The sequence below is a fragment of the Arachis ipaensis genome, chromosome B06 (genome assembly GCF_000816755.2).
Source record: "Arachis ipaensis cultivar K30076 chromosome B06, Araip1.1, whole genome shotgun sequence".
NCBI lineage: Eukaryota > Viridiplantae > Streptophyta > Magnoliopsida > Fabales > Fabaceae > Arachis > Arachis ipaensis.
This window is the reverse complement of record NC_029790.2, coordinates 126,762,860-126,768,116: the sequence shown is the minus strand read 5'-3', so window position 1 is coordinate 126,768,116 and position 5,257 is coordinate 126,762,860. Positions and strand designations below refer to the sequence as shown.

At 31.5% G+C, this 5,257-nt stretch overlaps 1 pseudogene; it reads left to right on the top strand.

The window, feature by feature from the left end:
• Positions 276-4,858, top strand: LOC107647567 (annotated as a pseudogene).

Here is a 5,257-nt window from a genome sequence, read left to right as displayed (position 1 = left end):
ACTCCCTGATACACTTGAAATGTTTCCTATGGTTTAACTTTTAGTACTATTTAATTGATGCAATGTGCTTTTTCATTACTTTTTGGAGAAGCAAAACGACTTTTCTATATACTTCTTTTAAAACTCAGTTAAAAAAAAACTCATGTTTCTATTACTTTATTAAGGTCAACAATAACTTTGCACAATTTTCCTTGTCTGAAAACGATTTTGTTTATTATCAACAAATGCAATACGATTTTATTTATTTTTTCTATTCAAGTTTCTATTAAAGAGGAATGGCACAGTTACTAGTCACTATTGCTTTGAACCATTTTCCTTCTTTGATGAAAGAAGGAGGCTTAGCATCTAAAATTGGTTCACGGATAATTAATGTGGAGTTGTGGACCACATCTGTTTTGTCCTTCTTCAAACAAACTTCTCTAACCTTATCAGGCAGCTCTTGCCACTCATCAGAAAAAGTTGTGGACATAGTGTTTAGTAATATATGCTATTGTATCTGAACATCTATTATTTATCTACATTATCCCTAGCTTGGAATATCATTCAAACTGTGATTAGTCATCACCTTGATTAGTGATTACATATTTACATTATTATTCTCTATGTGCTTAATGATTGGTTCCTGGTGGGGGGGCCAAAATATTAATCATTTTATTAAGCTATTTTATACTAACACGGTATTAAAATTAATTTCTAGTTTGAAATGTTAAAAATAATATTTTGTTTTGTTGCTTTCGCAAAAAAGAAAAAATATTTTTATTTTTTAAAAGGCTAAGTGCTTATCAAATTACTCAAATGATTAGATAAAATATTTTTCTGCAATCAAATAATTTTAAATTCAACTTTTTCAACTAATGAATAAGGATTAAGAGGGAAAAAAATAATTTAATCAAAATCTTTCAAGGCACATAGTCAGTACTTTCTTCAGCTGCCACCACCTCCCTCATCCATACCCGCATTGTTCTCCTCGCCACTGTATTTCACTTTCTAACACCACTCCACCAGGCAGCAGCATATACCCTTTTTTATTTTTTATTTTTTATTTTTGTCAAAGTTATGGTTTACAATACAGAAACAGATAAATAGATGTGAATAATTGAATCAGACTCAAATCATGTAAACCATTCCCTTTCCCTTCCCATCCCCAGTTCTTCTTTCCCTTCTCCTTCTCCAATCGGAAGCTTTTTCCCTTTTCCTTCGACTTCCCCTTCTCCAACCCATCCCCAATTCCCCTTTCACTTTCCTTTCTCCTTCTGAAATTTTTCATATAAATCAAATCACAGATAAAATATTTTTAGCCTCTTCTACTTGCTAGGTTGAAAAGATTAAGAATAGCTGCATGCGTTTTCTATGGCATCAAGTTATTTACAATCCATCCTGTCACCACTTTAGTAGGAAAAGTCTTAGTTTTCCCTCTCCAAATTTCAATTCCAATTGGTTGGTTCATATGCTTTACCGGTCTTCTGGTCTATTAGTTATTGAAAAACAGAATCGTCTTGTTTTATATTTGTTATGGAATTGGCTCTATCTCTATTTCTCAAGCTTTCATGCCAGTTTAGTAGTTTAAACTTACAGCAAATTTTGGTTTCACAGTCACTGTCAGTGAAGAGTTGAAGCACTTTTTGAACTATTTAAGAGCATAAGCAGTTCGGTTGTTGAGGATAATCTAATAAGCAAGGTACCGTATAGCAAATGCGTTTTCCTCCTAGTCTCAAACATAGCTGTATTTATGGCATCTATTTTGTGATGTTCATTTTATTATGAGATATTTGGTATGCTTTTTTTATTTCTTGATATGAATGATCAACAATATACTATATTGTTTTTTTGTGCTTTTCATTTTCTTAAATAGAATCTGTCACACAGTATCATGATGAATTGCTTATACAATTACCAATATTTTTTATTTTTATTTGTTCTTCACATTCATTTCATAGTCTGTTCTTTGATTACAGTGTTCTTTCTTTGCAGGAAGAATTTCAATTGGCAATCTTCAATAATAGGAAAAAGGAAAATATCTTTGCCAATCGGGTACTATACAAGTATACATACCGCATGCGTATGGTTTATGAATAAGGCCTTCATTTTTAAGGTTTCTTGCATGCATGAGTGAATGCCTATCTAGCATCACAAATGTACTTTGTTAAATCGATGATTTGCAATACAAATAGGTTAATGAAGACATTGTTCTATCGCCATATACTTTCGGAAGAAACTCAATTTCTTAATCCCTTTAATAACCTGAAACATAAATGCTTATGATGACACACTTAGTTAGAGGTCAGTATTCTTTTAGATATAAAGGCACATGCATCTCCATATTTAAATTTTCATATAGAAATAAGTGTTTTTTTGAGTCTTCGCTAGTTGCTACTTAGTAATAAGTTTCATTGTTTTTCATGGTATCTCCATGCATTAGTCATTTCAGTTAACTGAATGTCCTTTTGACATTAGAATTTTACTGCATGCAGATCTTTGATCTATTTGATGTTAAGAGGAAGGGAGTAATTGACTTTGATGACTTTGTTCGATCTCTCAATGTCTTCCACCCAAATGCACCACTGGAAGACAAGATTGATTGTAAGTTGAAGATTCAATTCTAACCCCTTTTCTGGTTAAAGTAGATTTCGATTGTGAAACTCATATTTTAGGTTTTGCAATTCTCTTGCAGTTTCATTTAGGCTCTATGATTTGGACAGCACAGGCTTTGTAGAACGCTAAGAGGTAGCATATAAGTATATAACGCAATCCTATTATGTGTCAGTTTACTTAGATTTTCACTCTGTTTTTCATGATATCAAAAAACAACTAGTCCTACAGAAGTGTGCTCTACGAACACTTAATAAGTGATATTCGCCACTAAAATATGATTTGTTATAGTGTTCATCTACGTCTCCGCTAACGTCCGATTAATTTTACTAATCCTAGCTTCATTATTCTTTTGCGTTATTTCTAACAGGTCAAGCAAATATTGATTGCGCTTCTCTGTCAAGTCACATGCCCTCCTCAAAGAATTGATGGAAAGTCAAGCAGCAATCAACGGTTTTATTGATTGTGAACTCATTGATGCTCCTAAAGTAATTCCCATCTCCAATACTTATAAATCAAATTCTTCTTAAATAATTATTACAAAAATAATTTCATTGCTGATAGTAAAATCACATAATATAATACACTGTTTTATTATTTAAAAAAAAATATTCTCGATAAATAAAAAGAAAACTACTTACATTCTACGTTAGTAACATCATTTTTTTTAATATTGATTATTGATTAATATTACCATATTAGTTAGTTACCTGTAATATCATCAGATAACGAAGGAGTTTCGAGTACATACTGATGGAAACAGACACAGATGCATGACCATATGTTCCATAGGAGTGAAGTTCTCGTCTTATCGATTGCATGTCTTTCTTTGTTCTCCCCATCTGCAACTCTAGATTGTGCATCTTCAAAATGCTTTTTCTGAAAATACGCGATTGCATAGGCATCAACCATAAGAGTTTTCATTGCAGTGCACACTGACACAAATCCAATAAAAGGACAATTTCTCCAAGGATGATCGTCCAAGTAAAATAAGGCGAAGTTAAATTTTCGAATACATCCGGCAACACATGGATGAAACTAGTGGCTAAGATGACACTCTCAGCAAAAGCCTTAATTACGAAAAAGAAGTCATTTTCTAGGCTGATAACAGGTATAATTTTGCCAATAAAAGGGATACAAACCCCAATTGTACTAACTACTAGAATAGATGCAAGAGCTGTTATCTTGTATGTTAACGCGGCTTTGTCTTGTACTTCTTGTGATTTATCACAAGGATAAGAAGTGCAGGACAAAGCCAAGGCGTTAATACACAAGATAGTAGCTCTTGTATCTATTTTGGTAGCTAATACAATTGGAGTTTGTGTCCTTTTTGTTGGCAAAATTATACCTGCTATCAGCCCCAAAGAAGGACTTCTTCGTAATTAAGGTCTTTGTTGCGGGTGTCATCTTAGCCACTGATTTCATCCATGTGTTGCGGGATGCATTTGAAAATCTAACCTCGCCTTATTTGAACGATCATTCTTGGGGAGATTTTCCTTTCACTGGTGTTTGTGTCAATGTGCACTGCGCACTGCAATAAAAACTCTTATGGTATATTTTCAGAAAAAGTATTCAAGATGTACAATCTGAAGTTGCAGATGTGGAAAACGAAGAAAGACGTGCAGTTGATAATGACGTGAATCTTCACTTCTATGGAACACATGGTCATACATCTGTGTCTATACGCACCAGTATGTCTTCAGAATTCCTTGAGCATGGTAATTAATTTGGTAATATTAATCAATATTAAGAAAAAAATGGTCTTGCCAACGTGTACGTAGTTTTCTTTTTATTTATCAAGAATTTTATTGTTTTTTTTTAAATTATAAAATATTGTATTATATTATGTAATTTTACTATTAGCAATTGCAAATCTATTCTAAATATTTTTGTAATAATTATTAAAGAAGAATTTGATTTATAGGTATTGGAGATAGGAATAGTTGTGCATTCCGTAATGATAGGAATTACTTTGGAACGAGTTCACAAACAATTAAATCCTTTGTTGCTGCCTTGACTTTCCATCTTTGAGGGTATGAGACTTAGGGTGTGTTTGGGAAATATGTTGGGGAGGAGAGAAGCACGTTTGAGCTTCTTGAAAGCTTCACTTTTATGTTTGGCCATTTTTATTTTCCTAAACGCAGAATTGATTCTGCTTCTGAACCACGTTCAGGAGAAGTTAAAATTTGTAGCTTCTGCATTTCACGTTCATGGTTGCTTATTGTCTTTGGAAAATCAGGTGAAAATTTTATTTCTTTTTTACCAATCATACCCTTCATTTTCTTCTATAAAAAGGATACCACTAACTATTACATTCACAATAATTCTTTGTAGTTTTTCCTACTTCTTCATAGTTCTTAGTTACAATTTTTTTTCATTAAAATAGTTCAAATTTGTTTTAATCACTAGCAAATTGAATATTTTATTTTTTTTATTATTTTTAATACTCATTTTCATATTTAAATTTTTATGTTTTTATTGTATTTTTTACTTATTTTTTTATTTATATAATAAATATTTTTATATTATTTGTGTAGTGTTCTGATTTCTCATGTTATGTTTTTATAAGTTTTTTTTTTATTATTTACTATACTATTTTTTATGTCTATTTTTTAGGAAGTCTTTTTATTTTTTATTTGATTTTGTTCATTTGATTTTTTATTTATTT